Genomic DNA, 13,299 nt, shown 5'->3' with positions numbered 1-13,299 from the left:
GTTATTGAGGTGCTGATAAATATGAAAAGTTGAGAAGCCATAAACACAACATAATGCACGAAAACATCTTTTTCTTTGTTTTCCCAGAGAAGATGAAGCTTGAGCTAATTTTGGAAAGAAGAAAAACATTCTCAAAGGAGGACTAAATGGCATTAGTGAAAGGGATGGTGCAGAGGTGGGATTAGTGCTCTGTTCAGGAATCGTGAAGACCGTTCCTCCTGGACCAAGGATGTTAGAGAGGGTAGTGGTGGCAGAAAAACCTGCATAGCCAGAACAGTCTCAGGTCGTAGAGTCTTACAGCTGAGCTGTGGAGTGTGTCTTATAAACATGAATATGCTCTAAAAACGAAGTCATCTTCTATTCCATTTTCAGACAACCAAAACTGTCGATATATTCCTGAGGGTGTTTCTCAGAGTACATTTATTCTTACATTACTAAAAATTACTAGCTCCTTCTATAAGCAAGTTAAAAAAATGTAGCACAATAGGAAATGTACTTAATTTTATCTAAACCTCTTCCACCAAAGGAAATAGAATTATAAGAATATATGATCTATGACGTGTAAAATTTTATGCAAGTTTTTAAGATAGTATGATTTGAAGCTGGTGAATGATGCCCCATGATCATATCAATGTACACAGCTATGATTTAATAATAAAAAATAATAAAAAGTGCCTAATCCCTCGCATAATAAAGAAATGCAACCTAAAAAAATAAAAATAATAAAAAAATAAAACTAAAGAAAGGGAAATATTAGAAGGAAAATAAGTGATTGACAAGTGTGTAAAATTACTTCAGCCTAAAAAACAAATTTAAAACTCACTTTATAGAAACCCCAAATTTCTAGTTTTTCTAGAAATTTTAGACTTCTAAGTATTTTGGATATTTTGATCCATTTTCACCTTGGGTAAAGGATTAGTGTTATGCCTGTAAATGCAAAGTAAAGTATCTCTTTGAGCTTTGAATGAATTTCCATTAATAAATGAAAAAAATTGGAAAAAATGTGCTTATGCCATATTAATTCTCTTTAAGATATCCCGGGTAATGCTATTTGTCTTTCTCCATTGTCCTATTTAACTTTTTGATTTATTGTTATTGAGATCAATTATTATAACTATAACCACTTCAAACATTTTATTTATCTAAATATTAAGTATTGATGATGTAAAATATTAATGTTAAAATCTTCTGCCATTGATGTTATTAATTCTATTAAGTAATATTAAGTCTATTGATTCTTTCAAACTGATTCTAGTAAATATAATTTTTTTGTCTAATTTCCCATCTACCATTTTTAAAGATACATTTTGTCAATATTTTTGCCAGGAATTGTTATGTATTCATCAATTCTACTGATTTTAGTTTTATTTTTGTCTACTGTTTCAGTAAATAGTAGTTACTATATCTACTTCACGACTGTAAAATAGAACAGTTGAAATTTGAATGTTAGAATGTTTTGGTTTGAGCGAGCAGTAACAATCAAATTTCTGTTATAATGCTACTCCACATTTTTGGTGGAAAATTACCACTGCATGACTAATATTATTTTACGAAGATTTTTGGAAATAACAAAATGAAGGAAAATAATTAAATTTCTTTGAATATATAAAAAGTATATGAACACAATTGTTTAAAATAATAATTAAAATAATCTATAGCATTAGTTCTGAATCATCAAAATGAAAGAACATAAAAATGATGGTTGGGAAACAAATTCAATTTAATTTCTATTTTGAGAAAATGTTATTAATTTTCATTTAAGTTTTATAAAGCGTAATGCCATTAATTTATGTTTTTAAGATGAGGGGAAAATGTTGGAAAGACTGTTTTCTCACAAATTTTAATAAGATAACATTAATAGATGTTCTTAAAAAAATTATAAACAAAATAATGAAAATTAAATTATGTACTATGTAAATTGAATAGATAGGCAAGCCTGCTACTTAGATATACAAAGAGTGCCAAAAAATATGTACACACATTTTAAGAAGTAAAAAATTTGTAAAACTGAAGTCACTTGACTTCTGCAATTACAAGAGGTGCTCAATATGACTTGTATTCATTTTTTGTTATTGGTATATTTAGAGTATTACGATTTTACTACAATTTTTTTCTTTGTTAAAATGCATGTATAGTTTTGGTGATCTCTGTATGTACTTTTTAATTTGAAGTTTCATTTATTCATTTATTTGTAAATTTTTATATTCATATTATTTATATATTTTTTCATTAATTTTAACAACTACTTTAATATACACTAGAATTTGGTAAGATTGCTTGATACAAGAAAAAGTTCACGAAACTCTGTAGCTTATAACTAATGAATATATATTGATGAGGTACTGACAGCTGAGATTTCTGCCCTGATAGCTCGGGCCCTTATATTAAATACCTCACTCACGGGGGCACCAGGCAGACGCCGAAGGGCCACTGAGCTCTCTACTGACACCCCACGGAAAGCCCTGCCTTTCCTTTACATGGGTCTCATTCACTGAATGACCCAAGGAAAACACGCATGTGCTTCTCTGCCTGATCCTTTCCTGATCCGTATGTGTCTGAGACACTGGCCTGGTTATGAATTCAGAAGCTCTCGCAAAGCTCTTGTTGATGCCTCATAGAGAGATCTTTCAGTGCTGTCCTCTTCCAAGGTAATTTCCATGAAGGTCTTCAGTTTTCTGGGAACAGTAGCTGCACCCTCCTTCACGTTTGCAGAAAGTTCATAGCAGAAATAAAAAAAAAAATCTACTTTAGCAATAGACACTATATTAAATTGTTTATAGAGTATAGAAACACACACATAAATATAGACATTTATGTAGGTCGATATGGAGTTCCATAAATGATCATATAGACATGCGATATGTATAGTAATTTAATAAATGGAAAATAACATTTAATCTCATTTGTTAAATCACAGCTAGTAAAAAGAAAAGATTACTACAAGTTTACAAGAAAGCTATAAACCAAATTCAATATTTTAAAAAATATAATATGAACATTCCATGCAAAATCATAAAGAAACTATGCAGTAAAATATAGTTAAAATTTAATAGATTAATTCTTAATTGGTTAAGAAATATATTGCAAGATGTAAATTTTAATTCTTTTTAATGAAACATTGTTAAGGCAACAAAATTATGTAAAATATTTTTCTAAAATATTACATATAAATGGTATATTGACAAATAATTAATCATATGTGCTATATAAATAATTCCAACAAGTATCTAATAGTATTAAAACCTAATTTAAAATTCAATGGAGTACATGAATTGTACATAGATAAACCAACCAATAAATCACCACTGGAAGGGAAAAAAAATGACTTTATGAATGATAAACAATTTTTCATATTGGAATGAGTAAACTTTAGAAAACTTAAAACACTTCATCATGGTTCTAATAAAAATGGGGAAAAGGGGCAGCGCTTGTGGCTCAGTGAGTAGGGCGCTGGCCCCATATGCCGAGGGTGGCGGGTTCAAACCCAGCCCCGGTCAAACTGCAACAAAAAAATAGCTGGGCGTTGTGGCGGGTGCCTGTAGTCCCAGCTACTTGGGAGGCTGAGGCAAGAGAATAGCTTAAGCCTGGGAGTTGGAGGTTGCTGTGAGCTGTGTGATGCCATGGCACTCTACCAGGGCCATAAAAGTGAGACTCTGTCTCTACAAAAAAAAAAAAATGGGGAAAAGGAGCAGTGTACCAGTAGCCATTGTGAGTTGCAATAGTCTTTTGATAAAATAATCTCTTAATACTTGTACAACTAGAAACTATTCTGGAATCAAGCCAATGAAATTAAAGAATTTTTGTTTATTGTACGTGGATAATTATATGTTTATCATAATTTTGTATTTAAAATGTTTAAAACCACTTGAAAGTTTAGCAAGACTAAAATAAATAGATCTTTAAATATTGTACAAATATTGAATAAAAGGGGTCACATTTTTAGTTACTGTCTACCAATATAGATACCTTTAATGTCATTATTTGTGAATGAAATAAAATACTGAATATACATCAATATGTCAATGAATATATTATAACCCTTTCTTTTCTTTTTGGTAATTCTCTGTACCTGGGTGTTTGTTTTGTAACTGCATAAGCTGAGAAAAATTGTGAAGAAATTTAGAGCAGCTTTTATTATTAGTATTGCTAGGAAACTGTAGGAATAGAAATAGGTGGTTTACTAAAATAAAGCAAATCTGTTATAAAAGTAGAAATTATTTGTTGATCAATTGAACAAAGAGAACATAAATATATGTAAACAATATTGAATAAATATAATATAAACATTAACATATTCAAAAACTAAAATGCAATAGGTCCAACTAAACACACACATTTAAATATTTGCTAGAAATTTGAGTATTTGGGGTTTTAGATTTCTGTCATAAACACATTTAGGCATCTACCAATTTATAGTGTTTTATAATTTTATGTTGAATTAACTTTGGAAAAGACATTTTTACTCTCAATTTTTTCAGGTGGAAAAGTATAATAAAAACTGTTCTGTCATATTTTATATTTAAAAAAATTTCAAAATAAATATATACGAACTTGGAATATTTTAAAAATTGATGCCAATGTTCAAATATACAGAATACTTCAGTAAAGAAAATTAAAAATCAGACTATTTAAATAATAAAATAAATATACACATTAATTTAATGATTTTTTTCCAGAATACCTCTTCAAAGATTTCTCTATAGCATATCTGAAATTTATATACAATTTTGGCATGAAATAAAGTTTAATGGCTGAAATAATTCTGTCTCCACTTAGAATAATCTTAACATACATTTATGGTAAGAGTTATATAAACTTTTGTTTGTATTTTAGCTTCACATGGGTATGCAAATCCAGGGGGAATTCTCATTTTAAGTTGATTAAGGCCTCAGAAGAAATCAAGTTTAATCTGTAACTATCTAGTTTATAGATGGACACAGATTAGTAATTTACAATTCAAAATACCCATTCGTATTCCTAATGAGCAAATTGCCTGCATCATCACTAATTCTCCTTTTCATTTTGTGCTATTGATTTATTAATACCAACATTTCCACTTTGACGGAAGGAAAAAAAAAAAAAAAAAACCTTAGAACTAGTATTTCCCTGGAGTGTCCCATAGTGCTTTTTCTCTCACAGAGGAAACTCAACTCACAGAGTTTCTGATTAGGAAAAACTTTCTGTGAGATTTCCCTGTAGAGAAAGACCCTGCCTTGGGGAAAAGTCCCCTGTCAATGTGAAAAGCCACAAGGAAGAAAATGTTCTCTCTAGAAATTTAAATCCGCTTATAGTAGAAAAAATGAAAAGGCTTACTCAATTTGACACAAAAATTAATAAGGAAAGGTAAAGCTGATATTCTTAAGAGATTGTCAAAATTGTATGTTCATTTGTAGCACTATTAAGGACATATTTAAAGAAGAAATAGAACAATTATGAAATTGTAATTGTTCTTTTTAGAAATTCTGGGTAAAAAACATAAAGAAACTGTATAATAAAATTATTCTTTCATCCTGTATAATTAAACTGAAAACAATCAATACATAAAATTAGAGAATTTAATTTTATTGAATAAATATATTATGGAATGCCTATTTTAATGTAATATTCACTTTTAATTTTTACTGCTATTATCTATGAACATAATTAATAATTTTGTTACTCTTAGGGTCTAGTGCCTTGATCTGTATAATGAATTATTTATAAAGGAGAGAACCCCAGGGAAGTAAATGTAAATCGTTTCTCTACCCATCCCTACAATGGTAGACATTTTAGATTAGAATATATTCCTAGTGGGTTTAATAAATTCCTATGGGTATATTACCCTCCTACTAGACTTGACTGACCTTATTAAGCCTTTTAATTGGAATAATAAAACAATTTTTAATTTAAAAAATATCATAAGACTTCCATGAACTTCAAAAATATTGAGAAATCCCATTCCATTTTTTATAAATCTTGATTGTCTCCTTATATGACAAGACAATAGAAAAATCAGACTTTTTTTTAAGACAGTGGGAAGACAGATAGAATCTTGATGAGAATAGTCCAAATTTGTAGAGAAATGTGCATTTCTATTGTGCAGAGTGCCAAAGTGTGTGAGTGTTGAGTGGGATGATACTATGAAGCAACAGTGTGAACCAGACAAATACGTCTTCAAAGTTCCATGCAAGTAATATATACTTGACTCAACTTTCTCCTACCTTAAACCTCAAATTCCAGCACCCAGTGCATTATATACACTATGATTTTTTGAAAGGAAAGTTATAGTAGAAAGAGACAAGAATTATGCATTTACAATTAAAATAATCTCACCTACTCCAATGAGAATGACTTGTATCAAAAAGTCCCCAAACAACAGATGCTGTCATGGATGCAGAGAGAGAGGAACTCTTATTCACTGTTGGTGGGACTGCAAACTAGTACAACCTGTATGGAAAATTGCATGGAGATACCTCTAAGAACTTAAAATATATCTAATATTGGATCCAGCAATGGCAATGCTAGGAATATGCCCAAAGGAAAAAAGGTCATTTTATAAAAAGGACACTTGCATTCAAATGTTCATTGCAGCACAGCTCACAGTCTATCTCAATGACACAGAAACCACCCAAGTGCCCACCAGTACACGAATGGAGTAATAAAATGTAGTATATGCATACCCTGGAGTTCTACTCAGCTATAAGAAAAAAAAAAAATGGTGGTCTAGTATCTTTGTTACAACCTGGATGGAAATGGAAACCATTTTTCTAAGTGAAACATCACAAGAATGTAGAAACAGACACAGGCACTCAACACCAAATTGGAACTAATCAATCAACACTTAAATGCACACAGATGGCAGTAATTCTCAGTGAAAATCAAGCTGGGGAGAGGGAGCAACAGGAGCTGGGTAAATTCATACCGATTGGGTATAGTGTGCACTATCTAGGTATAGGGCACACATATAATTGACGCAATCTGTACAAAAACAAAGTATGTAAACAAAATTTGTTCGTCCCTTAATCAGAATGTCTTTGCCCTACACCCTTTGGAATCCATGATGATGGCAAAAAAAAAAAAAAAAAAGTAAAGTTTGTTGTTCCCTAATTGCAATATGTTTGTATGGCTGTTCTTTTGTATGTATGGTAAAAGTTACAAAAGTAAGGTTATGTTTTGTAGGTCTTTCTTTTTTTTTTTTTTTAAGTCCATCTAATGTTGAGGAAGTTTACATCCTAAGTGGCTTTAGATGTCTAGAAATAAATGTGTTGTCCACATTTAGGATGATTTTTGAGGATAAAGGTAAGGTTAGTCTCTAGAAAATGTTTGACTAGTTCTGAATCATTTTATTTTGATTTATTTTATTTTTTTTCAAACATATGACTTTTATTTTGAGGAAGAATTTTTTTTTTAAATTGTCAGGGATTCATTGAGGATACAAGAAATGTCACACACTGAGATCCCAACCCCTGTCCCTCCTTCCCTTTCTCTGCTTTTCCTTTCCTCCACTCCCTCCCTCCTTCTCTCTCTCTTTGTTTTCCACTTTCTGTACCCTCCACCATGCCATTAATTGTCATTAATTGTCCTCAGATCATAATTGAATACATAGGATTCATGCTTCTCCATTCTTGAGATGCTTTACTAAGAATAATGTGTTCCACTTCCATCCAGGTTAATACAAATGCTGAAAGGTCTCCATTTTTTATTTTTTATTTTTTATTTATTTATTTTTTTTGGTTTTTGGCCGGGGCTAGGTTTGAACCTGCCACCTCCGGCATATGGGACCGGCGCCCTACTCCTGGAGCCACAGGCACCGCCCAAGGTCTCCATTTTTTAAATGGCTGAATAGTATTCCATGGTATACATGTACCACAGCTTGTTAATCCATTTCTGGGTTGGAGGGTATTTAGGCTATTTCAACATTTTGGCAATTGTGATGAACTGTCTAGTGCAAGTGTCCTTGTAATAAAAGGTTTTTTTTTTTTTTCTTCTCTATAGATGCCCAGTAATGGTATGGCAGTATCAAATGGGAGGTGTAGCTTGAGTTCTTTAAGGTTTCTCCATACTTCCTTCCAAAAAAAATTTTCAAACAAAAATTTCCAACAAAATTTGTTCATCCCCTAATATTCTGAAATTAAAAAAAAAAAGACCTATAAAACATAATCTTACTTTTTAAACTATTGCCACATATACAAAAAAGCAGCCATATAAATATATTGCAATTGAGGACAACTGAACCTTACTATTTTTATTAGTTTCAGAATAATCTAGTTTATTACTATTGATATATTAATTAGAACATTTTGGAAAATTTTCTGAGCAGAGGTTAAGCTATAAAATAAATAATAGTTGCAGGAAATAATTATTTCAGGAAGTCTGCAATTGGCTTAATAGACAATTAGTATCTCCATATATCACTACACGTCTATTTGTTACAACCTTAAAATTTTGTTTTGCAAAGTATTGATGTTTAAACTTCTAATTTGAAAATAAGCTTAGTATATGATAATTTCTGTAATAAACTATCAAATATATAAGAGCAGATGTAGTTAAGTTTGAATAGGCTTTCATTCATTTCCCAAGATATCTAAACATACATAAAAATGAATATAGTATGAATATGAATATAAATATAAAGAGCAGAAATTGATACAGGCACAGACACAAATCAGGTACAGCCTTAGCAGTGGTAATCATAATAGAATGTTGCAAATTTAAACAAAATGTTTTAAACCTCCATTTGTACCCAGTCACTATTTCATGCACTAGTTTCTTTTCCTGTATTTTGTTTTCATTGATAGACTCCTTTAGGTCACATTGCTAAATATATCCACCATACTGCCAGCTATAAATGGAAATGGAAGTTCCTAGAATTTCTACCATATTAGATAGGCAGTATTAAAGAACCCTGATGTATTTTTGAATAACTGAGTAAATTTTAAGGATTTTATGCATGTGGATTTATTTTTAAGAGCCGTTAAATTTGTTTTCTAGTGGTATTTTAGTTCTTATTTAGGTTGGAGATAACAGATTACTCAGATACCCTGCAATTACCTCAAATTTAAGATGATGGTATCCTTGCTACATGGAAGATATTTCCAATTATCTTTTGTATATTAGTTTCCAGTGATCTTGGACATATCATTTTTTAAATTTAAAACATAAATATGTAATCAATAAGCATATCAAAACTATTTCAATAGTTCACAAATGTGAAAAATAAAAGTAATAAATAAATAAATAAAACTATGGAAAATAAGAATACCCTTTTCCAGCCCATTTTCACACGCCAAAGGTAAATATTGTTAATAGTGTCTTGTTATTCTTCAAATTACATTTCCTACACTTTGAAATAATGGGATGAAATTTTATACCCTCTTTGGCACACTGAATTTGTTTCACATTAATATCAGAAATATTTTATCCCAGTAATTTGGTGACTTTTCTAAGAACCTGTATCACATTTTACAATGTAAAATAGGAAAAAAAGTATTATTTTGCAAGGTATATTGCATATTCAAAACCATAAGGATACTTTTTGTTGATTGCCATTCTCTATATTCCAATGCAGTATCTGAGAACACATTTGCTCTCTGGTTTTTAGTTTTCCATCACTTTCTTTTTTTTTTTTTTTTTTTTTTTTTTTTTTTTTTTTTTTTTTGTGGTTTTTGGCCGGGGCTGGGTTTGAACCCGCCACCTCCGGCATATGGGACCGGCACCCTACTCCTTGAGCCACAGGGGCCGCCCTTTCCATCACTTTCTACCACCAAATTTCTCCAGTCCAGCAATTCAAATAGTCTCTGTAGAAAAACACAGTGTCATTTCTTGATTTACAGAATCACTTATATATCTCCCAGGCTAGAGTGCTTTGGTGTCAGCCTATCTCACAGCGACCTCAAACTCCTGGATTCAAGTGATCCTCTCGTCCTAGCTTCCTGAGTAGCTGGGACTACAGGTGCCTGACGCAATACTTCACTAGTTTTTTTTCCTATTTTTAGTAGAGACTGGGTATAGCTCTTGGCTAGGCTGGTCTTGAATTTGTGAGCTTAAGGGATCCTCCCACCTCAGCCTCTCAGAGTGCTAGGATTACAGGCATGTGCCAACAGGCCCTGCTGGTTGCCCTTAATGTATAGATGACCTTTTGAATTGAGGCACTTCTTTAGGCCCTTTAACGTTTAATATTGGAAGCTAGAAGTCTCTCACAAAACTAAGTAAATGGTAATTTTTATTTTAGTACTTAAAGAAAACAATTCAGATGTTTTGGAAAATCACTGTGAAAGGCTATATTACATGATATAAAATGTTTACATACATATAGTCAAAGTATATGGCCAGATGCACTTGCTCACATTTATATTCTAAGCACTTTGGGAGGCTGAGGTAGGAAGACTATTTGAGTTCAGGAGTTCAAGACCAGCCTAAGCAAAAGTAAGACCCCTGTCTTTAGAAAAACTACATAAAAATTAGCTGTGCATGGTCAGGGGCACCTGTACTCCTAGCTACTGAGGAGGCTGAGGTAGGAGGATCACTTGAGACTGGGAATTTGAGGTTGCAGTGAGCTAATCATTGCCCCACTATACTCTAACTGGTGTAACAGAGCTAGACCCTATCTCAAAAAGATAAAAAAATAAAAATCCAGCAAGTATGTATACATCCAACAAATATGTATGCAAATTACTTGAAAATTAAATGATTTATTATTTTCCTAAAATATTTGTATCACATAAAAAATCCAGTTATTTAAGATTTAACTTTACAAATTCACAAATCAAATTTTGACTTCATTTGACATAGGGATGAAGAAATAAACTGATTCAAATTGCTTTCTTAAAAAATAGACACTAATAGTTCCAAACCAGCTATCACTGTTCTTTAGTTGCATGTTGTAGTTACATTTTCTATAAAAATAGGAAGCCTGGAATAGTGGTTAACAGTATAAATTTCAAATCATGTAAATCTATGTTTAATTTTCAACTTTAGCACTGAAGTGTTTGTATCTATAAATAAGAATTTAATTTCTGTCTAGTACGGTTGCTCTGACGACTCTTAAGAGATAACATGTAAGATAAAGGTTCTTACCACAGGAAGTACTGAATGTATGACAAATAATGTTTAAGTAGCTCAAATTTATTTTAGAATTGTTAAAGATGTTGCTATATTCATAGTAATGTAAATATTTGCCAATATAAATGATTTAATTCAATCCCTTTGTATTGTTACCTAGTTCTGCAGAGGTGCTAGAGGGCTTAGCATTCAGGACACATGTGCCTATGTGCAAATGAAAGATCTGTTCATCAGAGGAAATACTCCGTGAAAGTTATAATTCTTTTATTTCTCTGAATGCATTACAAAGGGAATAACATCTATTATTTGAAAATCAATTGTATATCACAGTATAATTCTTGGCATGCTACCATCAAATCATTATTTAAGCTAAAGAAAATTACAGATCAATTCAGCAGGGCCTCCTAAACCAAATGCCTTTTTGTAAATTGTATTGCATTTTATTTTTTAATAAAGTAATATTCCTCCTGTGCATATCTCATCACACATAGCAAGATGATATGTCTAGCTTTTCACAGATTTGGGAGCATGTAATGGTTTTAGTAATGCCTTGGTAATTATCTTAAGTAGTATTTGACTTCTATGAAATAAACAAACAATATTTTGTACTTAGAGCTCATTCTTAGGCATAAAACTTTAAATTGAAACCCTTAATGCAGCACTGGTTTACCACGTGTGATTATTCAAGTCAAAAAGCTCCGGTTCTATGTTTTCCAATGTGTAACTTAATAATATAAGCACTCATAACATCCTATTATTCATTTGTAAATAATTACCAGTTCACTTTCCTTAAGACCTCCCCTTTAAGTTGTTTTCCATTAGGAAAAAGGCTGTCACCCATTTTTCCTGAACAGAACATGTAATAATACACATCTGCAATATTATTTTAGATAGCTCAGCTATGATTAAGGCCTCATCATAAGCCATTTTCATTTGCAAATTATTTTGACATATAAGGTCTTTTCATGTTTAGACTAAGTTCTGGCTCACTAATCTTGCTATTTTATTTGAATGCTATTTTATTTCATTATAGTGGACTTATTTTCTTTTTCATGGTGTATCACTGATATACTGTAAGTCACTTGTGTTGAATATTCCTGGAAGTAAGTGGTCACTGTTGCTGGAATAACCCTTAGAAAGAATATTATCAACTGTTATAGAGGCACTCACAGTTTGTAAGGTAAAGGAATTATTAGGACTCAGTTACTGCTTGAAAGGAAGATGAAGCAGTTGCAGCTGGGGTTCCTATGGTCCCTGTTCCTCATGATCAGCTGGTGGAGTCAATAGCAGGAGGGGACCAGTGGCTGAACAGAAGAAGTGCTGAAGCAGGGCTTGGGCCTTTCAGAGGATTTGGGACAGATATGGAAATGATCACAAGAAACATTTGCGGATATCCTACAAACATTCAATTGTTTTTATGCAGGACAAATGACACTTTCACATTGATAGTAATAGACATGAACTCTCCTTGGGTAAAGGAAATTGTTAATTATCCATTACATACCATCAATGGCATATCTCAGAAACAGATTGCTTTCCTCTGGAGCATAGCTTTCATATGCAAGGATTTCTAGTTTTTTATCTTGGTAATATTCTGAGCTAACATTTCAATTCTTATAAACTAAAATTCTGCCAAGTGTAATCTGTTCAGTTCATTTTAGAAGGAATCTGTTTAATGTCTACAACATGGATTAAAGTATTATACATTTGAGACTTTGACTTCAAATGCTTCCCAATTTAGTGAAGTGAGAAACAGTCAAATGATAATTTCACTATAGTGCAGTAAGGAGCAGAACAGACCTGGAGAGAGTTTAGTTCAGCTTATGGAATCATGAAAGAGATCCCAGTGGGACTCTATGAGGTCCGTTAAGTGAGAACTGAATGAAGCATGAGAGTTAATAAGGTGAAGCTGGGACAATATCATTTTTTGTTTGTTTATTTGTTCTAGAAAGGATTTTGATTTTGAAATAGATTACAGTTATTCTGTAGGTCCATCTGTCTAGTAAAACCTGTTAAGCAGGCCATAATATAATTTTTCAAAAATTATATACAGTAGCAGCTCTTAAAGTTGACCATCTTATTATTTTTATTTTAATATTTATTCATATTGCTCTGGATGGTTAAAAAATATTAGTTTATTAATATCTTCAATTTATTTATCTGTAAAATATTTTTGCTTGTTTAACGTTTCCATTCTGTGTAACTAATTTCCACCAAACATTTTGCAAGATAAAATTTATGAATATTTGGCCACCTGTT

The sequence above is a fragment of the Nycticebus coucang genome, chromosome 1 (genome assembly GCF_027406575.1).
Source record: "Nycticebus coucang isolate mNycCou1 chromosome 1, mNycCou1.pri, whole genome shotgun sequence".
NCBI lineage: Eukaryota > Metazoa > Chordata > Mammalia > Primates > Lorisidae > Nycticebus > Nycticebus coucang.
This window is presented reverse-complemented; position numbering follows the sequence as displayed.